This window comes from Lissotriton vulgaris, chromosome 6 (assembly GCF_964263255.1).
Source record: "Lissotriton vulgaris chromosome 6, aLisVul1.2, whole genome shotgun sequence".
NCBI classification, from domain to species: Eukaryota; Metazoa; Chordata; class Amphibia; order Caudata; family Salamandridae; genus Lissotriton; species Lissotriton vulgaris.
The window spans coordinates 318,980,618-319,006,083 of record NC_141694.1 but is presented as its reverse complement, the minus strand read 5'-3'; the positions used below and the strand labels follow the sequence as shown (position 1 = coordinate 319,006,083).

Genomic DNA, 25,466 nt, shown 5'->3' with positions numbered 1-25,466 from the left:
TGAGCAGTGCTCTGACATGGAGACTCATCATCAAATTAGAGACATCCAAGAGCCTTGTTGGCATTTTCCCCTTACTGGGGAGATAGAGGGGGATGTTGGTCCTACAACTTCAGCCTACCATATCTAAACCATGCAATAGGACTGTGGGCCAAGCAACATACTGTGCTCATGACACCCAACTAGTCTGCTGAGTAGGGACTTCTTATCAGGATCACTCTGTCTATGCCCATCTGTAGTTTAAATCACATATTGCAAATCCATCACCCTGTGGCTACGCCTCTTTTGCAGATTTCACTATCAAGAAAGATGTCTCTTTACACTACCGAATGTTCATAAGGCACTGAACTTATTTGAGTCATAGGGCCACCATCAGAAAAGGGGATTCTGTTTTTGTGATCTGTGGTCTTACAGGGAAGGGAGAGATTCCTACGTTAGCAGTCCTCAGACAATTTATTTGTTTAACCATTACAGTCACCTACTTGTTCGCGCTATATACAACTTTAGAAATAAAAATAAATAAATAAATAAATTGTAGAGCGAAACCTGCTTATTGAGTAAAAGCAACTTGAGTATTCATACTGTTACATGGACATCCCCTAAAACATGGGTTGTTTAATGGGTTGTATCCTCTGTATTTGCTACAGATGTGTTGCCTGCAAAGTTGTTTATGCCTTTCATTAAAGGACGCAAATATTAAGATTTTCTTCTGGATCAATTTGTGGAATTTATGAATGCTGAAGGAATATTATTCATGAGAAATGTAATGTTGAGCACGTATCTATGTGATGTCAAAAGAGGTCACTCTTGTTTATAAAAAGAATCCTCACTCACCAACCTAGTTGGTAACATGCTTCGTTATTGGGTTCCCACCAGAGAGGCCTAGTGCCTCCCTGGTGTGCTACGATGCCTACTTACAGTGGAGCGTATTTTCTTGGTGATGCAAGAGTGAAAAAGTGAAAGTGATTTAAAAAGTCCATAGTTCGTCCGTAAACAAACTTTATTCGTGGAGAACTAGGCACCACTTAAAAGCATTGTGGTGGATGTGCCTAACTTGACCTGATACATCTGTGGTGTAGAAAAAGGGGTGTGGTCAACATGTTTCTGCCTCCATTCTCCTATTGCAAGGCTTTCATCCGGACCAAAGCACCATGCCGGTATGCGCACCCTAACCTGTGGTGTAGAGAAACCGGTATGACTTACGGTTTGAGTAGAGCCCTCAGCAGTAATGAAAGCTGTATGAATATGTGAGGAAAAGAAGACGTACACAAAGACAGCACAAGTCAGATAACAGTACATACATTGTGTTTTGCGTGCTCGAATAGTCCCAAGGTGATCATGCTCATGCCGTTTGATGGTGCTTTTCATAGTGCCACTTCAGGCTTAAATCTAGAGGACTTTAGTGCCTAACTGTGCTCATGATGTGTATGTAGTTAGCACTGACACGTTGTGCTGTTCATGTGCCTTATTGAGGTACCAAGCTCTAATTCTAGCGCTAGTTCCAACGTGATATTTGTAATTAAAAAGCGCACTTTAGTCCTGCACGCCGACGCGGGCATTGCAGGTCATTAAAAACAAAAGGACATGACTATTAAAATCACAGGATATGAGCGAATGTGGAGCTCGTGGTATCCAGAAAGTAGGCAGACTGAAAATACGGAGAGGGTCAGGTTTACTTAAGGCATCAGGTAACCTTACACCATAAGTCCTGGTGGGGGGCGGTGGCTTGTAGACACACGCTGTAGAGGTAAAATCAAGTGAAAAAGAATGTTACTCAAATCGCAGCCATTATAATTTACCTTCCAAAAGCCTGAAGAGTGTGGGGTTTCAATACTCACCACACCAAAGCTCAGCACCAGTATGGAACCTGCATACTCCCTTTCTGAGGTCCCAGCGGATATCACCACCCTGGGTCAGGGAGTTTTTAAAGCAGCTGCACAACCTGGACCGCATCGGGAGGCTTGCGGCGCGTAGGCGGTGATGTAATGACATCCCAGCATGCACCTGCGCCAGATGTACGCCCCCGAAGACTAGACCGGAATGCTTGTTCTAGTTGAAGACGCAATGGATTGAATTTAAAAAATGTTTTATTTAGCTAACGCTTGTGAGGGAGTGTTAAATCGCAAGCGTTTGCGAAGTGTGGGTATCCTCTGGGTAGCGGACTGAATTTAAAAGAAGTGTGATTTAGGTAAAACACATAATTCTCTAACTCCTAGCTGGGCTGAATAGACCTGGCTGCATTTAGAACAGTGGGAGGAGTTTCTGCTTCCACCTGAATGGACTGTGGCTGCCTTCCACAAAGCTGTCTCCACCTCCTGTAGTGAACCTGGCCCGAGCCAGGCAGAACTGGTTTGTGTGTGCCAGAGTAACTTGGTTTGTACCAACTTCAAAGGAAAATGTGATGTAAATATTGGGGCTCTGACCCCAGAACTTTAGATTAGTGCTAGCCTAAGGAACCTGCCAAGAAGAAGAGCTGTAAGAGCTGCTAAAAGGAATACTGCCCTTTTGCTGTTGTTGCTTTGTTGGGTTGGCCTGCAGTTGCTGCTTCTGTCTTGGGCAGGAAAAGGACTGTTCTTTCTGCATACTAAGTATCTCCAAGAGCTTAATGTAGAGCCTGCCTCCTGTTGGAAGTCTTAGAGAAATCCACAACTTCAACATCTTCTGGGTACCAGCCTCTGGAACTGGATGTTTCAGCTGCCACAGAGGAGAAATTGTAAACCAACGTGGTCAACGATGCAGCTTCCGGCTCCGTGACTTGAAGGCACTGTAGAGGGCACCACCGAACTTTACACCATAACTCTGGTCTCACCAACAACGGCGCCTGACAATGACACTGAGCCGCTTCTTGCACCATGACCTGTGGGCAGCACATTCACACCGCCACCTTGGTATCCCCATGCACCACGATCTGAGGCTGCCGTACGTCGCACCGCTCTGCTTCACACTGCTGCCCTGACACTGCTGACACCAGTGCTCCTGACTTCAAACTAACAGAGTTCGAATGTGTGTGACTTCAAGGGTTTAACGACTCCTGCATCGATGCCTGCTGACACCACTCCTCCGGAGCTCACCCTGCATCTCCAAAGGTACTGTTTTATGGGTCTCCCCGACACCATAGCTGGCTGTGATGCCGCAACCAGTCAGGACAGTTGATTTTGTTTCATCAGAACGCAGTGATAGCCCTGGACAGAGCTGTCGACCTCAAGGAACTGTACATGAAGCCTATGTGTGCATTATTCGTATTTTGATCACTGTATTTAGAATTTTTATATTTTTGGTCTTGTTTTACACAGACAAATATTGGACATTTTCTAAAACTGGTGTGGTGTTCTTTTGTAGTGTTTTCCCTGTATTGTTGATTGTTATGTGCAAATGCTTTACACATTGCCTCTGAGATAATGCTGACCGCTCATATCAAGCTACCAAGGGTGTGAGCAGGGGTTATTTTAGACATGTAACCCCCTTATCCGGACTAGAGTTGTGGGTTCTGCCTGGCGTAGGTGCATACCCTAGCTAACCAGAAAACGCTTTCTAACATGGGCCTTCCTGCTAACACCTATACTCCATTTTTCTCACTGTCTGGGAGTAATACATACATACAAACTCTCACCTACACCTAGTCATGTCAGCCAGAATACAGGTGACAGGCACCAAACAGTTAGGAAGAGAAAATGGCAACTGTCTAAAGGTATAACCACAAATTGGGACACCCAATCTAACCTTGTGGATGGGTAATAAAGTCAAATAGGTAAAGGTGCCTACAAAGATTCCTTCAAAAGGGTATTTTCTTCACATAACCAGATAAGCAAACTTTGTGCCAAAGAGAAGGTGCACAATAGCAAAGTCAATAAACTCCAGGTGTATATGAAAAATATATCTCTTTATTGACGTAGAATGTTTGAGTTGAAAATCAGCCAACCCGTTTCGTTCCACAGCTGGAACTTCATCCGGGCTTATCTATTCAGTTGGGTCAACAGCACGGTCAGCCTGTGTTAATGAACCAAAACCATCTAACAGCACTTAAAATACAAGATATCTTGATCTCAAATTTTGATTGTTATAGTAAATATTCAGCGATTCCATTCAATAACCCACAGTCTTAGTAACTTTGGCGATGGCCCGAATCCTATGGTGAAGGGGACATATGAACTTATCAGATTCTTCTCCCACCATAAGTTCCTTAGGATATTCTTGACATCAATTTTAATGTAGGTCTGAGTTGAACAACATTGTTCAACACCCCACAATTCAGGTAGCCTCTGTGGTGGCCAGTGTCCTTAATAAGACACGGCAACAGCACTTCTACCTCCAAGTTTTCCAAAAAACTTGGAGGAAGAAGTGCTGTTGCTGTCATCCTGAAGAAGTTCCAGCTGTGAAATGAAACACGTTGGCTGATATTTGAATGTGAATGTAGTGTATTTTGTAAAGCGCACAGCTGCCCCAGCAACGGGGCGTCCCGGCGCTGTATAACGCTGTGGAACCCTTCCTGGCTCTCCCTGTGAGATGCCCCTCCTGGGCACCCCCAAGGTGAAGCCAGGCATCCCAGTGTTGTTGGGGCCGTTGTGGAGATTAAGCAAGCTATTGCCCAGAGTTGCAGCGTGGGACCCATGATTAGAGTAGGCGCTGAGGCGAGAATTATCGAGTCCGCAGACATTGAGCCCAAGACCCTGCCGCGTCGGGACTTGAACCCTGGTCCTGGGCCTGATCTCTGCTTCAGAGTCTGCCACTCTAACCATTGAGCCACACTTCTTCATATTCAACTCTAACTTTCTACGACAATAAGAAGATATATTATTCGGATACACCTGGAGTGTATTGACTTGGTTATGGTGCGCCTTCCCTTTGGCATAATGTTTGCTTATCTGGTTTCCAGTGGAGCGGAAGTGCGGCAGGCTCTGAAAGTAGTTGCACAGACTTTTTAACTACACATTCACTTGGGCTTTGTAGTGCGGAACCCTGGTCAGACGCATTTTGTTCTTCTTTGTACTTTTCTTCACATAACTTTATCTTAAATATATTGACCTATTTATGACACCAAAGAAATTAATCAAGTTCCAATTTGTACAATTCAATCATAATATAAATTGCAAAAACTGGGTGTATCAAAAATAATGTGATTTATATTCAAAATGCAAGAAAAAGGTGTCCAAACAAACAGTTCTCATAAAAATTGAAAACAGAAAACAAAACCAAACAAATATAAAAATGTATCCTAGTCATCAATGTATAGCTGCCCATCTCCAACCAATCAATAGTGAGCCCGTCCTATACATAGGATTCAAGGCTCAAAATAAATCAATTAACAATAACTAAAGAGAAGTAATGGATATACGTCGCCATTCCGGTCTCTGTCGTAATATATTAATTAGACCATCTTCAGGACAAAGAGGGATCTTGTGAGATTCTTCAACACCTTGGTCGATAATTTCAAGGTCGACACAGTATATCTTAATGAGGTCTCTTCAGTAATATATAAATGTAAACATTGATTATAAATCAATAGACCTCACATGGATTAAATTCTTTACATAGTCACTAAAGCATCAATCAATCAGGGAATTTTGAAGTGCTTTACTCACCCATGAGGGTCTCAAGGTGGTGGGGGTGGAGGGAGCAGCTCCGGTCAGCTCCGGTCAGTCGAAGAGCCAGGTCTTGGGGGTCTTCCTGAAGATGCGCAGGGTGGGGGCATGTCTGAGGTTGATCAAGAGCTTGTTCCAGGTCTTGGTCATGATGTAGGAGAAGGTTCTTCAACCCATTCTTGCTCTGCGGATTCTCAGAAGTTCAGCGAGGGTGAGGTCGGCGGATCGGAAGCATGAATCAAACGGTCCTGCTCTGCACTTCACTAACGTTCCTAAACTTTCTAAAAGTCCCATTTTCTGAATTATGACTTTAACTTAGACATTAAAAAGGGTTTTAAATTACAATTCACCAAACTTGACATTCCCACCTAACTGCCAATTAAAAGTTATTACCTATTAAATGTAGATGGGCAACCCAATATTATCCTATGGGAGAAGCAGGCCTTACAGTAGTGAAAAATTCATGTAATGTTTTTCACTACCAGGACATGTAAAAGTACTTGTCCCATTTTTTTTAAATACACTACATCTTGCCCTATGGGCCTACCTGTGGGGTGATTTATTTGTATTAAAAAGGAAGGTTTAGGTATGGCAACAGGTTTATTTTGCCAATTCGAAATTGCAGTTTCAAACTGCACACACAGGTTTCAATGGCAGACCTGAGACATGTTTAGAGGGCTACTTAAGTGGGTGGCACAAGGAGTGCTGCACGCCCACTAGTAGTAGTATGGGGTACCACTCGCTAGGGACTTACAAGTAAATTAAATGTGCAAATTAGGTGTAAGCCAATTTTACCATTTTGAAGGAGAGCACAAGCACTTTAGAACTGGTCAGCAAAGGCAAGCAAAAACTTCAGCAACAATGAGAGGATGAAGGTAAAAGGATTGGGGGATGACCACCTTACTAAGGCTACCAGGTCTAACAATCCTCGCGCCTATTGAATTCCACAAGAGGCTGAAGACCTGGCTCTTCAGCTAGCTCACATACTGTGCAGGTGTAGGAGGCCAGCCTCCTACACCTGCAGAGCGCCAGGATACCCGCATGGATGATAGTGCATTCTACTAATATTCATAGCATAACATTTAGTAAGGAAATGCATGAGGAATATGAGCAGAATAGTACTGTCTGTTTTACTAACTGGCAATCTTTATTGTAAATTCCCATGCTTCCTTGATAAAGTCTTTGCACTACCATCATCTACCTTCCCTTCTGGATGACACCATGAACACATAGTTCACCTCCTATCATACAGATCTTTTGGAAGCGAGACATTTTTAACATCAAGTCCCACATTCCACGAATCTCAGAACCTAGATGTATTCCTTCAAGACCGTTTCACAGATTTACTGAAAGTTTGCGTCCTTTCTTCCTGCTACATTAAACCCACAACTCTTTTAACTTTGCTTGTGCCTTCTTCATTGAAGAATTCAGTTTCTCTGTAGAAACCCAAAGTAACTTAAAATAAATATCATGAGGGAATCATCTAATAAAGCACACCATTCTAAGAGTAAACCAGACCTTAAACTAAATAAGCCCTTCATATAAAACACATTGTATAATAACTTAAATTAATGTTTATTTTGTACTTTTGTCCACCAAGTGAAGCCCAAAGGTACTCAAGATGTTTTAAAATAGTGTACATGTTATCAAGAAAAGATGCCTGAGTACATTTATATTAGCAAGAGCAGAGCTATGAGTAAGCCTGGGTATTTTCGAGAAATTATCGTGCGGGTGATTGTTTGTTTCTTCTTTTTTATAGCAGTCGTAAAAACAAGCATGCTGCCTCAAAGATAATGTGCTTATTCATTGGTAATCAGTGCAGTGAATATAGCCATACTGAATATAGTAACCTTTCTTAAATTAGGAACCCGTCTTGCTGCTGTTTCTGCACCTAATGCAATCGTGTTCTTGGTTCTTTGGCATCCTAATTGATACAACACTGTCATCATCCAATTTTGAGCTAATCAGTGAAGCGGCAATGCTTAAATGATATTTGTTTCGATTTAAGGCAATGCCTGTTTTATTTGTCAAAGGCTAATAAATGCTGATTGTACTACTGACCTAAAAATATATCTCCCAGGTTCTTCTTTTTAATTTTTTCATGAATAAAAGATGTTAAAGTCGGAAAACCTCATGCAGCTGGGAAATGTCTGTATTCTACAACTTTTTCTACAGTACACCACCGGTGAGAAAACAAATCTGCTTCTTCTAAAACGTTTAGATCCAGGAAATCATCTTTCAGTTCTTTTATGTGCAACTAGGCATGTGTATAAATATATGTGGTCCCTAATTCTAATGCTGGAGAACAATAGCTTGATGAATACACTGAATAGTAGAGGTAATGAGGTGATCATTGTGGAACCCCACACTCAACCATTGTCTCAGATGATGTAAAGCATGTCAGGCTGGGTCCATCCACCACATCAGGAATGAACAAAACATTTTCAATGACTGCACCCTGATGGTGGCCCCCCATCCTAATGTAGTTAAGTAGTAAAACAATGCACTGTTTCAAATGGAGTTGAAATATCAACGGTAGAAAGTCTCACTTATCAATGGTGAGCATGCCCGGAGATATGTTGAGGCACTCCAATAATGACCAAGTGTCAAGGATCCCTTCTACCCACGAGGATATGTTGAGGGGCACCGATAATGACCAAAGGTCAAGGCTCTCTGCCACACCTGGGGATATGGTGAGGAGAACCAATGATGACGAAGGTCAAGGATCCCTGCCACCCCTGAGGATATGGTGAGGAGCACCGATAATGACCAAATGTCAAGGATCCCTTTAACCCTGGGGATATGGTGAGGGGCACCGATAATGACCAAAGGTCAAGGATCCCTGCCACCCCTGGGGATACGGTGAGGAGCACCGATTATTACCAAATGTCAAGGATCCCTTTAACCCTGGGGATATGGTGAGGGGTACCGATAATGACCAAAGGTCAAGGATCCCTGCCACCCCTGGGGATATGGTGAGGAGCACCGATGATGACCAAAGGTCAAGGATCCCTGCCACCCCATAGGACATGGTGAGGAGCACCGATGATGACCAAAGGTCAAGGATCCCTTTAACCCTGGGGATATGGCGAGGGGCACCGATAATGACCACAGGTCAAGGATCCCTGCCACCCCTGGGGATATGGTGAGGAGCACCGATGATGACCAAAGGTCAAGGATCCCTGCCACCCCTGGGGATACGGTGAGGAGCACCGATTATTACCAAATGTCAAGGATCCCTTTAACCCTGGGGATATGGTGAGGGGTACCGATAATGACCAAAGGTCAAGGATCCCTGCCACCCCTGGGGATATGGTGAGGAGCACCGATGATGACCAAAGGTCAAGGATCCCTGCCACCCCATAGGACATGGTGAGGAGCACCGATGATGACCAAAGGTCAAGGATCCCTTTAACCCTGGGGATATGGCGAGGGGCACCGATAATGACCACAGGTCAAGGATCCCTGCCACCCCTGGGGATATGGTGAGGAGCACTGATGATGACCAAAGGTCAAGGATCCCTGCCACCCCGTAGGACATGGTGAGGAGCACCGATGATGACCAAAGGTCAAGGATCCCTTTAACCCTGGGGATATGGCGAGGGGCACCGATAATGACCACAGGTCAAGGATCCCTGCCACCCCTGGGGATATGGTGAGGAGAAGCAATGATGACGAAGGTCAAGGATCCCTGCCACCCCTGAGGATATGGTGAGGAGCACCGATAATGACCAAATGTCAAGGATCCCTTTAACCCTGGGGATATGGTGAGGGGCACCGATAATGACCAAAGGTCAAGGATCCCTGCCACCCCTGGGGATACGGTGAGGAGCACCGATTATTACCAAATGCCAAGGATCCCTTTAACCCTGGGGATATGGTGAGGGGCACCGATAATGACCAAAGGTCAAGGCTCCCTGCCACCCCTGGGGATATGGTGAGGAGAACCAATGATGACGAAGGTCAAGGATCCCTGCCACCCCTGAGGATATGGTGAGGAGCACCGATAATGACCAAATGTCAAGGATCCCTTTAACCCTGGGGATATGGTGAGGGGCACCGATAATGACCAAAGGTCAAGGATCCCTGCCACCCTTGGGGATACGGTGAGGAGCACCGATTATTACCAAATGTCAAGGATCCCTTTAACCCTGGGGATATGGTGAGGGGCACCGATAATGACCAAAGGTCAAGGATCCCTGCCACCCCTGGGGATATGGTGAGGAGCACCAATGATGACCAAAGGTCAAGGATCCCTGCCACCCCATAGGATATGGTGAGGAGCACCGATGATGACCAAAGGTCAAGGATCCCTTTAACCCTGGGGATATGGCGAGGGGCACCGATAAAGACCACAGGTCAAGGATCCCTGCCACCCCTGGGGATATGGTGAGGAGCACCGATAATGACCAAATGTCAAGGATCCCTTTAACCCTGGGGATATGGTGAGGGGCATCGATAATGACCAAAGTTCAAGGATCCCTGCCACCCCTGGGGATATGGTGAGGAGCACCAATGATGCCCAAAGGTCAAGGATCCCTGCCACCCCTGAGGATATGCTGAGGAGCACCGATGATGACCAAAGGTCAAGGAACCCTGCCACCCCTGGGGATATGGTGAGGAGCACCGATAATGACCAAATGTCAAGGATCCCTTTAACCCTGGGGATATGGTGAGGGGCATCGATAATGACCAAAGGTCAAGGATCCCTGCCACCCCTGGGGATATGGTGAGGAGCACCAATGATGACTAATTATCAAGGATCCCTGCCACCCTTGAGGATATGGTGAGGAGCACCGATAATGAGCAAATGTCAAGGATCCCTCCAATCCTTGAGGATTTGGTGAGGAGCACCGATAATGACCAAATGTCAAGGATCCCTTCCACCTCTGTGGATATGGTGAGGAACACCAATAATGACCAAATGTCAAATATCCCTTCAACCCCTGGTAATATGGTGAGGCACACCGATAATGACTGTTGGAAAGTGGATTATTAGTAGGGGCAAATGTATATCTGCCTCTGGCAATAAGACCACTGACTCAGTATAGAGCTCAAGATAGGTTTTAGATATGTATTCCTATGCTAGACCCTTAGTAGCTTGGCTGCGAGCAGGCAGGCTTAACTTTAAAGACAGGTACGTAAAGCATTTAAAAACACCAGTTTTGTAAATAATTAAGACACAATGCACAATGAAAATCCAACACCAATTTATAAAAATAGGAAATACGTTTATCTTTAAAATGACACCAAACCGACAAAAATCCAATGTAGGGAACTGGAGATATGAATTTTCAAAGATTTAGCAATTTCTAGCACATAGAAACCTTATCAGGACATCTAGTCGAGATAGTCCGGGTCAAAGTTTTAGGCCAACCACAATGGAGCCCTTCTCAGCTACCACTCTCGGAAGGTCTGGGTCACAGTTTTTACCTTCGGACTTAGAAACTTTTCGGGAGCTTTCCATCGTGGGGTCCTGTGATGTTCTTCACCAGACTGGATTCAGTGAGGGTTCGCCGGCCTTGGATCTCACCTACTCCCAGTCAAACTCTCGAAGAAGGACCTACGGAGCTTTTCAGCAGGAGAAACCTGGACGGCAGGCTGACTTGCGGTTGAAGGCAGGCGACTTGGCTGGCCAGGTTGAGTCGGTCCCCTTTTGGAACTTTTTTACAAAGTTGCTCAAAAGTTCTCTAAACTTCTGGAACTTATTCCTGAAGTTCCCAAAGGGTCCCAAAGTGTCTCAAACTCACTCCAAGCGTCTGGAAGCTCCAAGATGGTCCTTGAAAGTTGAGGACTTCAGTTCTCACTATCCACTTGGACAAAACCCCTACAAATCCACTGGTAGTTCTCCCTGTTGAGGATCCTTGGTGTTGATGTTCCAGGTGAACTCTGTTAACCTGTAGCTTGCATGGAGTCCACTCTTTAGTCCTTTTACAGGAAGGTAATGCACCGTCTGTCGTTTCAGATGGTGCAGAAGGTGCAGTCTTCAGAGTGCAGGCCTTAGGAAATGCACATCAAACTACCAGCGTGGCCCGTCTGCTTTCTTAGGTTTCAAGCAGCAGATCTGAGAGGCCCTGCCCCTCTCAGACACTTATTCCAAGTTCTGTGGGTCAAGTAAGAGGTCACTCCTGGTACCGCTCCAAGGTCTGACAATTTCCTGCAGAGTGTGGCACTATTTTGTCCCAGAGTGCACCAATTCTTCCAAATTCATAATTGCTGATTTCTCAGCAGGGAGAGAAGAGCTGTCTAAACACACCGCTAGGATGACTAATCTCCATGGTCTCTTCCCCTTGCATCTACTCATTCCTTCCTTAAATCTAGCATCTTGCTGGGTTCAAAAGAGTAGAGTTGTAAATGACACTGGGATCTTGCCCTTGCTTGAAGTCGATTGTTAACGACTCCTCCCGCTGCTCTGGCATTCCTGTGTAACAGAACACTGCCCACCCAGCAGAGCTGGTCTGCCCCGGGGGCTCTTTATCACCTCTTCAAAGAAGCCTGGCTAATCCTCTTAACTCTGACCAATCAGGACAGAACACTGGAAGGCTGAATCTCCACTTACAAACAAGAAAGTCTTATAACTTCTTGTATGTACATTTTAGGAGAAATTCAACAATACCATATTGTTGAGTTTATTAATACCATTCAGTGAAGTCTTTGAATAGTACTTTTAGCCTTCTCATATCAAGAGTTATTAGTTAATAACTTCTTGCCATGTTAACCTATGTGGTGGGGATTTGCAATGGGAAAAAAAGACTTGGGGCATTTTCCAGCACCATTGCTTATAAAAACATATTTTATAAGTACTCTGCCTATATCTACAGACTTTAGGGGTTCTGAACATGCAGACATATTGCAGATACTCCCTTCACAGTGCTCCTAGCACCAAAGTCGAGTTTGTGCAGCACTTTATCACAATGTGGGGAGTGAAATGTGCAATTTCACTAATCCCAGGGCAAATAAAACTCATTTTATGTTATGTTACGTTACAAAACATTTATATCGCGCACGGATACTCAAGTGTTATAAGGTTATAAGGGTATAGGGGTATTCCTTAGAGATACCTGATCCCCAACCCCTGGGGCACCTAGAAAAGACCCAGGGGGTACCTAATATACCCAAACATTGTAGGATATCCATTTTTAAGTGTCCAAACACCAAAGTCCAATTTTGGCACAATTCACTTTTTAAAAGCGGTCCTGCATCACAGGGCTACTTTTAAACTGACCTCCCGCTCAGCAGTGCACACATGCAAGTGCAGAACTGGCTGCTGACCTCTAAACTGCTGTGCCCTATTATGTACTAGCGATACAAAAGGGGATGATGGACGGAGCGTTTGAGCAAATCAAACACTCACCCCCAGTCAACTGATCTGGGTTTAATCCATCACCATTCTTTAGCTCACTCCGACACCCCAGTTCAGACATGGCCATATGCAAATCAGTCTGACCCTGTGCCTCATGGGAACAGTCCATCCCGAACTGCCAAGCCATGTCTTCCCTGGACCGGAAACAAGCATCCTGGGAGCCGTTACGGGTTTATAACCCTCATCAGCCAGGCTATCTTGCATCCAGTGGCAAAATGAGCAAGGGACTCACGTCTGAGCATACCCTTTCAATTTAGGGCAAACAAAGCAATACAAAAGGGGAAGATGGACGGAGCGTTTGAGCAAATCAAACACTCACCCCAGTCAACTGATCTGGGTTTAATCCATCACCATTCTTTAGCTCACTTTGACACCCCAGTTCAGACATGGCCATATGCAAATCAGTCTGACCCTGTGCCTCATGGAAACAGTCCATCCCGTACTATAGCAAAAACAACAGTTGATGGACAGAATGCAGAACAATGTCATAAATTCACCCCAGTACAGAGATCTGGGCCTAAATCCATCTTTTTGTGCACTTTACACCACCCCAGTTCAGACATGGCCATATGCAAATCAGCCTTGACCCTGTGCCTCATGGGAACAGTCCAGCCCGAACTGCCAAGCATGTCTTCCCTTGACCGGAATCAAGCATCCTAGGACCGGTTTCTGGCTATCAGCCGTCATCAGCCAGGATAGCTAGCTTGACTCCAGTGGTGTGGATAGCACGGGACTCACGTCTGAGCATACCCGTCCCACTCGGGTGACAAATGCAAAAACAGCAGTTGATGGACAGAATGCAGAACAATGTCATACATTCACCCCAGTACAGAGATCTGGGTTTAATCCATCATTATGTTGCTCACCAAGCCACCCCAGTTCAGACATGGCCATATGCAAATCAGCCTTGACCCTGTGCCTCATGGGAACAGTCCAGCCCAAACTGCAAAGCCATGTCTTCCCTGGACCGGATTCAAGCATCCTAGTACCGGTTTCTGGCTATCAGCCGTCATCAGCCAGGATAGCTTGACTCCAGTTGTGTGGAGAACACAGGACTCACGTCTGACCAAATGTCAATGATCCTTTCCACCGCCAGCAATATGGTGAGGAGCACCGATAATGACCAAATGTCAAGGAGAACTGTGTAATGACAGAGAAGATTAATTGAGAAATCAGATGATAACCTAATGTTTTTTTTTTTCAGAACAAGCCTTGTCACATCAGGGAAGATTGCAAAAATATTCCACGGTACTCTGAACCCCGGAGGAGCCATGAGCATAAAATCAATATAAGCAATCAATGTAGAAATCGACACTAATCAGTTTTGTCGAATAACCCCCTATTCCCCCCACCCCACATAAGCTACCCCCCACCTGGGTCCCCCCCTAACCCCAATCACGATGTCAGTCCATATTCGATAAAGCAGTCCATATGAAAAAGGCAATACACTCCTACCCACGCCCCAGTTCATCAACCAGTTGTTCTCTGATAGCATCCTGGTGCGCCGGCGGCTCTAGCCACAGCCCCCTATAGTCCGCCCACCTCTTCCAAATTTTGAAATGTTTTTTAGGGCAGCCTCGGGCCTCGAACACTGGACGTTCTAGACCCATATAGTAGTCCAAGCACTGCTTCCAGGCCTCTATCGGGGGAGCTCGAGGGTTTTTCCAAGCACGGTCCACATCCCTTTAAACCACTACTAGGCCCAGGAGTTACAGGTGTCTTTTATAGATGTTGCCTCCTACCTGTTCCAGAACATGTAAGAGACCCAGCTGTGATGGGCGGGGGAGTGTCCAACCCAGCACCTCATCCAGACAATCCCAAACTCGCTTCCAGTACCTTTCCAATGCCCCGCAGGACCACACCGTGTGTACAAACGTGCCCACCTCACGGCCACACCTCAGGCAGTCGGGGGAGGCAATCAGACCAGCCCTATGCAATCGTTCTCTCGTGTAATAGGCCCTGTGCAGGTATTTAAACTGAATGAATCACAATCGCACTGCAATAGCCGTCTCCCTTGGGGCTGCCAGGGCCTCTCTCCAGCTCTCCTCATCTAATTCTCCTACATCTCTTTCCCATGTAGACCGCAAGTTATCTAGGGAGGAGGAGCAGTGGGTAAAGAGTGATTGATAGATGTGGGATATTTTCCTATCTTCTAGTTCCCACATGAACAGCTTGGCTTCCAGGGGGCTGAACTCTTGCAGGGACTCCAGTCCCTCCAAGGCAGGGGAGACAGCGTGTCTAAACTGCAGGTATCGAAAGAATTGGGAGTTCGTCATATCATACTCGTCCCTCAGAGCCTGGAACGATTTAAGGGTCGTTCCCTTCATTACATGACCCAGAGTCGAGATCCCTATTGCGCCCCAGCCTCGGAATCCCCCGCAAGGCCGCCAGAGCCGGTAAACGGCCATTGTGCCACAGCGGAGTCTCCTGCGTCAGTGTATTCCACCAGGGAGAAGTGTGGCTCAATGGTTAGAGGAGGCATACCCGGAAGCTGAGGTCAGACCCGGGACCAGGGTTCAATTCCTGACGCGGCAGGGTCTGAGCCCAAGTGTCCACAGACTCGATAATTCTCACTTCGGTGCCTACTCGAATCATGGGTTCACACTCTGCAACTCTGGGCAATAGCTTGCTTAATCTCCACTACGGCCCCCCACGGCGGGATGCCTGGCTTTCACCTTGGGGATGCCCAGTACGGGTTATCTCACAGGGAAAAGCCAGGACGGGTTCCCAATGCAAGCGCCGGGACCCCCCGTTGGGGTAGCTGTGCGCTATATAAGATACACTAAAAAAAAATCCCATGCGGCCCAGCGCTCGACGTCACACCTGGATTACCACCTGTGTAACCATCGGAAGTTTCTTCCTCTTTGCTGCTGCGTACAGTAGCTCATGAAGGGTATCGGGGTCCCTCAAATACCGTTCCAGGGCATAGGCCGGGTCGCTGCGGTCACCATACCACCATTCGTTTAACACCAACAGATGAGATGCTTGGTAGTAAGATAAGACATCTGACGATGCCAGTCCGCCACAATACGTGGACAAGAAGCAGGTGCGAAGTGCCACCCGAACAGCGCCCCCAGCCCAGAGAAAGCGGCCCAGCGCCGAGTTGACCTGGCAAAACCACTGTGGCGAGACAGGGTAAGGATGGTTTTGTAACTGATAAAGCAGACGAGGAAGGGCCACCATCTTAAATATGGCGGAACGGCCATATAGATTGAGGGGCATGCGGGACCACGTCTTCATATCAGAACGAACCTTGTCCCACACCGGAACGATATTACGTTCCCACGAGATTCCCGGTATATCCGATAGGAATACCCCGAGGTATTTAAGGCCCCCCACTGCCTCCCGTAGGGCCGACGCCTAGTCACCCAGCTCCGCACCCTCTCCCAGGGTCCATAGAGTAGATTTCTGTACGTTAAGATGGAGCCCCGAGACCTCACCGAATATCCTCATGATTTCAAGAACTCTTGGGCCCGACCTATGAAGGTCAGTGCGAAAGAACAGCACATCGTCTGCATAAAGAGCGATCCTATCGGATGGCCCAGAGTCCCACTCAAATCCCTTCATCTACGCGGACCCACGCCGCTAGTGGTTCCATGGTGAGAGCAAATAAATATGGCGAAAGAGGGCAGCCATGTCCAATAGGGAAGGCCTCTGAGACCGCACCCGCCACCCGAACCGACGCCGTTAAGTCAGTATATAGCAGCCGAACGTAGGAAAGAAAGTGGGGTCCAAGATTTAGCCGTGACAGGAGCGCCTGCAGGTAGACCCAGCTCAGGGAGTCGAATGGTCAATCTATATCCGCTAGCAGTAGCGCCGCCTGGGTTCCGGGAGCTTTCATCATTTCCATTGCAGCCTGGGCTCGCCTGATATTCTGCCTGGTGGCCCTGTGTGGCATAAAGCCAGCCTGGTCTGGGTGGACCATGGTGGTGAATAATGAGAGGAGACGGTTGGCGAGGGCCTTGGCAAGTATCTTTGCCTCCGTATTCAATAATGAGATAGGGCGATAGGATTCATGGCGGTCTGGGGGTCTTCCTGGTTTGCAGAAGACCACTATCTCAGCTTGCCTCCAGTCTCCCGGCAGACAGCCAGACTCCCTTGCAGCATCCAATGCCCTCTTATAGGGTGCCCCTATCTGAGTATGATACTTCCGAAAGAACTCACACGGGAACCCATTGGGTCCGGGGTCCTTCCCTGCGTTCAATTCTCCAAGGGCCGTTCCCAGCTCCTCCGCAGATAGAGGGAGCTCAAGGCTATCACGCTCATCGTCGGAGACCCCCCACGGTGGGAGATCCGCCAGAAACTTGTTAACCTCCTTCGCCAGAAGGGATTCCCTAGGGGAGTATTGAGCTGCATAATAGCATGCGAAGCTGTCAGCGATTGCCTTAGGGTCCGAAAGGGAGCTACCGGCTCCATCCCGTAGCGCCGGCAATGTCGGCGCCTGGAGTGTGCCCTCGCACAGTCTATATAGCATTGTGCCCGATTTGTCCCCCCACTGGTATATTCTGCTCTGTGTCGCAAGCCACACCTGGCGTGATTCCTCAAGTTGCAGGGAAGCAGCATCTCGCTGCACCTGCAGCAGCCGTCTAACATCCTCCTCCTCTCCGGTTTCCGTGCAGGTGCTCTTGAGGGTACGCACACGGTCCGCAGCCCTCTCCAGCTCTACTCCGCGCAACTTATGAGCCCCAGCACACCAGGCTATGTCTACCCCCCGGAGCGTGGGCTTTAATGCTTCCCAGAGGGTCATGTCATCCACTCCCGATCCTTCATTATCAGACCAGTAGTGGGCTATCGCTTCCCGCATGTGGGATTGATACTCGTCCTGCTTAAGGTGCCAGGTGGAGAGGCGCCATCGAAATGGCTGCAGTCTCTTGTCCAGGCGGATGTCAATTACTATGGGAGAGTGATCGGAAAGCCCACGCGGCAATATGGCCGTCGATTCCACTCTTCTTATCATGGGGCAAGGAACAAACAGGTAGTCCAAGCGAGAGAAGGAGCCATGGACCGCCGAGACATAGGTGTATTCCCTACTATGAGTATGTTGATAGCGCCAGGCATCCGTCCAACCCAAGCTAAGCACCATATCATGCAACTTCGTAGTTGTGGTCAGTGGCTGCCCAGCACTTGGTCTATAGCGGTCCATTGCACCATCCATCACATCATTCCAGTCCCCTCCAACCGTCGCCAGGGCATCCGGGATCTCAGACCAGATAGCGAAAATTTTCTCCACCAGGGACCACTGCAGCAGGGGGGGGGGGGACATACACACTGCCAAAGACAACTGGCTCACCATCAATCGTTCCCTTAACAAACACGTATCTACCCTGGGCATCGACCCACTGCGTAGAGTGAATATAGGACACCCTCCGATGAATCAACACCGCAACACCCCGGGACTCTCTGACAAACCCTGCGTGGTACACTTGTTGATAACCATAGCGCTGCAAGCTAAGGGTCTTGGTACCCAGGAGATGGGTTTCTTGCAATAATAGGACATCTGCTTTCTCCCTCTTCCCCTGCCTCAGCACAGCGCCCCACAGCATGCCCCGAACATTCCAGCACACTATCCGCAGCGCCACCCTGGGGAGCTCGGGAGCCGGGCCTCTAGCCGCCATCAATTGAGTACATTTACAATCGCCTGGGCGTATGGGAGTGAATCTGCCTATACCTTATCAGCGGAACCAGGTGGACCATCGTGTAACAATGAACTATCCCTGAGTACCCCAAACACCCGCTGTCCCCCAAAGCCCCACCCCAAACTTGGGCCCAACTCAACTTCTCGAACCCCCACCACCCCCCCCCCCCCCCATACCTCAGCAACATTGAAGTATCTGTCGCGGCGTGGGCGAGCCCCAACCCCCAACGGGAGGTCAGTGGCCACCCGCTCCAATGGATCCCCATAGGCCAACCCCACAACCCCAAACTAGCCCCTTAAGGGGGCGATCAACACCCGTGGAAATCGGACTGCTGGTACCCTGAGGCAAATGTCCGCCCTGCAGTCCCACCCTCCCTCATCCAACATCCCATATCTGAAGTCAATATCTTTGTCCAAGGATGTCGGTGTGTCTTAATTACGCCAGTCAACCCCACCAGATGGCTCAGGGCCACTCGCCAATCTCACCTCACTGCACCGTGGAGTGTTTCACCCCCATTCACGAGTCCACAGTCTGTGTATCTGTGGGAGCTGTTCCCTCAGCAGCAACCTTCTTGGCGGGAGATCGTTTAGTGGAGAGGGACCTCCAATTGCTTCTGCTTCGAGAGCGTCTGTGTGTTTGCTTCGGCGCCGTCGAGGAGGACGAGTCCGAACCGTCTCATCCGTCCAATTGAATACTTCCTCCGGAGAGTTGAAGAACAGAGTGCGGGACTGATAGATCACCCGCAGACGGGCTGGATAGAGTAGGGCATACTGGATTTTGAGGCCTCTCAGGCGAGCCTTGGCATCCGCGAAGGATTGTCTTTGGCGCTGCACTAGCTTTGTGTAGTCCGGGAATATTAGGATCTGTTGGTTCTCACACATGAGGGGTTCTTTCAATCGGGCTTGTTTCAGGATAGTGTCCCGATCATGATAATTAAGCAACTTGGCAATCACCAGTCGTGGTCGCTCCCCTACTGGTGGTTTAGGAGCCAGCACCCTATGGGCCCTCTCGATGACGAAACAACGGGAGAGGGACTCCGGTGGTAGCCAGCCCTCTAACCAGCAAGTGAGAACGGCCTCCATTTCCCCTTTTTCGCAATCTTCCGGAAAGCCAACAAAGCGTAGGTTATTGCGCCGAGCCTGTCCCTCCGCATCCTCCACTCGAAGCGCCAGGCCCCTCTGGATACCCTCCATGGCAGCAACCTTCTTTTTTAATGTTACGACATCCTCCTCCTCTCCGGTGATCCGTGTTTCTGCCTCTGTAAAACGGGCCACTGCGTTGCGTAAGTCCTGGCGCAATAGAGTTACATCCGCCCCAACAGCCCCTATCTTGGCGTCGAGAGTGTCCCTGGATTGGGTGATGGCCGCCAAAAGCGTTGCATTATCTGGCCCCTGGGACGGGGGGCCCCCGGAGGCTCCGGCTGTTCCCCCCGCGCCGGTGAATTTGTCGAGAGTAGCCTGTTTTGAGGCTCCGCTGCAACTCCCGCCTCTGGTCATGGTTGGCGATCAGTGGGGCCAATGGTGCGAAGAAGCCACCTCGTGGACCTCACGGCGACACCCCCTCCACCAAGGGGGGCCCCTCTCCGCCAGTCGTCGTTCCTAGGCCCCAACCTTTATTCCCCCGCAAACCAGTTTCAGGGACGCTGGTTGCAGATAGATAGTCCTTCCGCGCAATCCACCGTCAGCCGTGTCTCTTGGACCCGTGAGGTCCCACAACACTCCCAGGTTCGGTCCATGGCTTCTCTCCAGGCTGTGCAGGGGAAGGCCGGGGCGGCCCTCGAGCCCGGAGTCTCCCCGATCCCGCAGTATAGTTTGTACAGGGTCGACGAGGCGTTGCGCCTCTTGCGCAGCACAAGCAGGGGGGCCCCAGAAGAGCACGCCGTGGCCCGATCTGACCACCGAGTCTCAACAAGTATCGGCACAGGTTATGGTAGGGACAAGCCACGTGTGTTGCAGAGGCCCAGTCCGCCGCAGCCCGATCTGGCCGCCGAGCCCCCAGTACCGGCCCCGCGACTCCAATGGCGCTGATTCTCAAGAGTGTACTCACTGCGTAGGCCACCCTTTTCTAGGGCGATGCGACGTCCGGGCCCTCGACCCAGTCCAGGCCCAGCCGGTGTCAGCCTCCAGGCCCCTGTTCAGGCCTCCAGTGCAGCGTCAGGGCCAACGAGGCACACCGCAGGCTCCGGTGCTCCACCCGAACCCCCCGAGGCAGAGGCGGGCCGCACCACCGCTCAGCTTGGCCCGCTGCCGATGTTTGTTGCGCCCCCGGGGCGCCTCCAAAATCGAGGTCCCGGCTTCCGTGGTCGGCGTAGGCCTCTCCGCCTCCGGGGCCAGCTGCTCAGCAAGCACCGCCTCCGACGCGGCTCAAAACTTTCCAGAGCCCGTCGGAAACCTTCCGCCACACCTTCCTATCGCTGGAGAAGTTCTGGCGAGGGGGGAAGGCAGGATAAATCTATCAGGAAAGTGGCGGCGGGACGGAGCTCCGTTAAGCCGCGTCCGCCATGTCGGCTGTCGTAGCCACGCCCCAACCTAATGGTTTTTAAGGTTAACTTAAATCAATGAATCATACAGACAGTTAGAAGAGTTTCTTTGGGTTACTTATGGGCTGACGTATGGCAGACTTAAGTGAGAGCATTTTAAAAATTATTGCGTTGAAAGACTTTCTTCAGTTTGGGAGAAAGCTGTGTTAATTGAGGCACCATCTTTGTGAGGGGGACAAGTGTTTTGTAGGACTCTAGCTACTAAAAGGTTATGTGAGGGAAGCATTACATTTTGAAAAAAAATTATTTTTACTAAAGACAGTGACAACTACTGCAGTAGATGAGGAGAGGTTTTCCTAGTGCACACTCATATTACCCCCAGGTCCCTACGTCCTCGACACCTTCAATACTAATGAGATGTTACCATCTCTGACAGAAAAAAGAAAAAGAAGGAATGCTGGACCTACCCTCCCCCTCCCGCCGGGAGTACATAAGGGTACATGTCCCAGCATTCCCTCTGTTTCTTTTTTCTGTCATTCTGACAGGGATTGCTGTGGCGCGTGGAGCTTGGAATTGGCTCCTGCGCCGAACTTACCTCCGCTGGGGCTTCGTTGTCCTCGGCGGCTTGGATGGCCTCTCCCTCCCTGCCGGGCTTGGGGGGAGTGGCGCGGGCTGCTTCTGACGCTCCTCTGGGCCGCGCGTGGATGTTGGACCGCGTGGGCCTCGCGTCTGCCCGATGGCCGCCCCTCCTGCCTGCCGGGTTTGTTAGGGGGCGCGGCCGCCTTCGCGTCTTGGGTTGGCTGGTTTGGGACTGCCTTCCTGTGATGGCGCTGCCTGACTTCCGGTTTGGGACGTGGTCAGGCGCTTCTGCCCGGTCGTTTTTTTCCCGGATATAAACGGGGGCAGCTGGTGAGTACCGCGTAGCGGTGTTTCTTTCCTGTGCTGTTTGCTGGTTGCTACTGCCTCCTGTGTTGTTCCTTGCTGTGCAGGATGGGGAAAAGTTTGAGGAAGAGGCGTCACAGGGAGAGGTCCTCCTCTTCTTCTTCTTCTTCCAGTGCCTCACGTTCTCCTTCTCCTGCCCGGTCCAGACGCCGTGGTGGGGGTGGGGATGCGCGCTTGAAGCGCTTGATCAGGGAGACCCTTTCAGAAATGGGTTCTGGTGGTGCCGGACGCAAGGTTCCTGCTGCGGCTTCGGGTGCTTCTGCTTCTTCTGGTGACGAGTCGGCTGGGGCTGGGGACTCTGAGCTGAAGGGGAAGTATATTGAAAAGGACGCTCTTCCTGGTATCCTGTTGCACGTGAAGCAGAATATGGGCTTTTCTGATGACGCTGTTCCCAGTACTTCGGGGGGTTCTTTGCTCCGCCAATTCCAGAGTTCTGCCGCTGTGGATGTTCCTGTTCATCCCTTTATTAAGGATGTCCTGAAGAGGGAGTGGGCTGATCCGGATCGCATTCTCGTTCCACGTTTTATGGCCCGTCTTTACCCCCTCCGGGATATGGCTACGGATCTTCCTGATTCGATCCCCATTGACTCCTTTGTTGCGAGTTTGGTGGGTCGCACTTCCTTATCTGAGGATGCTGTGCTGAAGGACCCTGTGGATAAGAAGGCTGACGGGGCTCTGAGGAAGGTTTATTCTGGCTCTCATCTGGCCTTGAGGGCCGGTGTTTATGGTACTTATTTGTCGCAGTCTCTGCTGTCGGACATTAAGTCTCTCTACCAGTCGATGGACAATGCCACAGACTGTTCAGGTCTTCTTGAACACATTGAGCGGCAGGTTGAACTTCTGTCCGATGTGTCTTTTGATGTGGTCCGAGCTGCTGCTCTTTCTGGTGGGGCCTGTGTGGCGGCTCGTCGCAGTCTTGTTCTTAAGGACTGGAAGACAGACTCTGCGCAGAAGCCTTGTGCCTTGCGTTTGCCCTTTCAGGGTTCTATGCTGTTTGGGGGGGGGAGTTGGAGACCAAACTGCACAAGCTGTTTAAAGAAAAGAAACATTCTTCTTCTTTTAAGGGTTCTGCTTCTGCTCCTGCTTCTTCTGCCCCCTCTAAGTCTAAATCTTTCTTTCGGCCTTCCTTCCGTGGGAAGTTTGGGAAGGGCCGGGGGAGGTTTTCTTCTGGCGGGGGTCGGGACCGTAAGGTTAGGTCTCCTCCTCCCCCGAAACCTCGCTCCTGACTCTTTGGCTGTGGTTCCCGGATTGTTGGTAGGAGGGCGGCTGCGCTTCTTCCTGGATGCCTGGGTTCAGTCATGTTCAGACGCTTGGGTGTTGGATGTTCTGCGGGAGGGTTACGAGGTGGAGTTTTCTGTTCCCCCTCCAGATTCCGGCCTCCGCCCGACTCCCTGGCCTGCTTGCCGGTCCAAGAGGGACCACCTGGTTCAAGGGGTGGAGGATCTTCTTCGGAAGGGCGCTATTCAGGCGGTTCCTCCTTCGGAGGTGGGGTCGGGCTTCTATTCCCTGATTTTTCTGGTGCCCAAGAATACCGGGGGTTTCCGCCTGGTTCTGGATTTGAGGGCCATGAACCGGTGGGTGTTGCGGATTCCCTTTCGCATGGAGACCTTGCAGCGGATCGTCCCTTTGGTGCTGCCGGGTCACTTCATGTGTACCCTGGATCTGCAGGACGCCTATTACCATGTTCCGGTGCATCCCAGGTTCCGTCGGTTCCTGAGATTTTGTGTTCAGGGGTGCCACTTTCAGTTCCAGGTTTTGCCCTTCGGCCTTCGCTCTGCCCCGAGGGTTTTTACGAAGGTTGTCGCCCCCTTGGTTGCCTGGCTTCATCTCCGGGGGGTGATGGTGTATCCCTATTTAGACGATTGGTTGATCCATGCTCCCTCTCGGGACCTGCTGTTGGAGGCGAGAGAGTTGGTGTGCTCGAAGTTGCGGCGGCACGGGTTTTTGATCAATCTGCCGAAGTGCCGACTGACTCCTTCGCAGGATCTGGTGTTCATTGGGGCTCGGTTTCGCACGGACCTCAACCGGGTGTTCCTGCCGGATCCTCGGGCTGTGACCCTGTTGTCCCTTGCTCGAAGATTCCGGGTGGGGGGTTCCTTTCGAGTGCGCCTCTGGTTGCGTCTTATGGGTCTGATGGCAGCGACTGTCTTTACGGTGGCTTGGGCTCGTTTTCACCTCCGCCCCTTGTGGTGTTACCTTCTGTCTCTCTGGGATCCGTTGTCCCGCGATTCGGAGTGTCTGGTGCCCATGTCTCCTGTAGTCCTGCCTGCTCTGCTTTGGTGGTCAGATCCGGTCCATCTGTCTCAGGGGCTCCCCTTGCAGCCATCTCCGTCGCTGGTCTTGACGACGGATGCCAGCGCTTTGGGGTGGGGGGGAGACCTTGGGTTCTCAGTCCCTTCAGGGTCGTTGGTCCCGGCTGGAGAGTCGCAGGTCTTCCAACTGGCGGGAGTTGACTGCTGTGTCCCGTGCCGTGATGGGTTTTCGGGTGTGTTTGCTGGGCAGGAACGTCCTGGTGAGGTCGGACAATATGGTGTCGGTGGCCTATCTCAACCATCAAGGGGGGATTCATTCGGCTTCCTTGAACGCAATGGTGGTTCCTTTGTTTTGTTGGGCGAAGGGTCATCTGCTGTCTCTGACTGCGATTCATATCAAGGGAGTGGACAACTGTGCGGCGGATGTCCTGAGTCGCTGCTTTCCGGCTCCTCTGGAGTTGTCTCTCGGCTTGTGTGCGGGAAGTTTGGGCGTCCCTTTCTGGACCTCTTTGCCTCCCGGCTGTATGCGCAGCTTCCACGCTTCTGCTCCAGGTTTCGGCAGGAGGGTTGTTGGGGGGTGGATACCCTGTCAGTTCCCTGGCCGTCCCGCCTGCTCTATGCCTTTCCCCCTCTGGCGCTGATTCCCAGGTTTCTGTCCCGTCTGTGTCTGGAGGATCGGGAGGTGGTTGTGGTTCTGCCCTTTTGGCCTCGGAGGTCTTGGTTTCCGACGGTTCGTCTTCTGGCTGTGCGGGGCCCTTGGTTCCTCCCTCTGTCCCCGTCTCCCCTGCGGTCCTCCCCGCCCCTGTCTCTTCTCCGCTTGCGGCTATCGGTGTGGAGGTTGAGAGGCAGGGGTGGCGGCGGCGCGGGTTCCCGGAGCATTTAGCTGCTGCCATCCAGGGCCTTCTACTCTCCTGTCCTATGATCGCCACTGGGGTAACTTCAGTCGTTGGTGTTCGGCCTTGGACCTTTCCCCTTTGCACTGTTCTTTACAGGCGGTGCTTCAGTTTTTGTGGGAGGGTTTTGAGAAGGGTTGGGCTGTGTCCACCTTGCGTGCCCAGTGGGCGGCTGTCCGGGCTTTTCGTTCCCCATGGGGTAATCTTTCTGATGATGAGGACTTGGTCTCCAGGCTGCTCTGCGGTTTTTCTCTTTCTCGTCCAGTTTCCCGGCCTTCCTTTCCCCAGTGGGATTTGCCCTTGGTCCTTCGGGCCTTGATTGGTC

At 50.1% G+C, this 25,466-nt stretch overlaps 1 protein-coding gene across 10 annotated transcripts in view; it reads left to right on the top strand.

Annotated features, from left to right (window-relative positions):
- HPCAL1 (hippocalcin like 1) overlaps positions 1 to 25,466 on the top strand; it is a 1,564,223-nt gene that overhangs the window by 1,011,224 nt on the left and 527,533 nt on the right. The gene's annotated exons all lie outside the window — the stretch shown is intronic.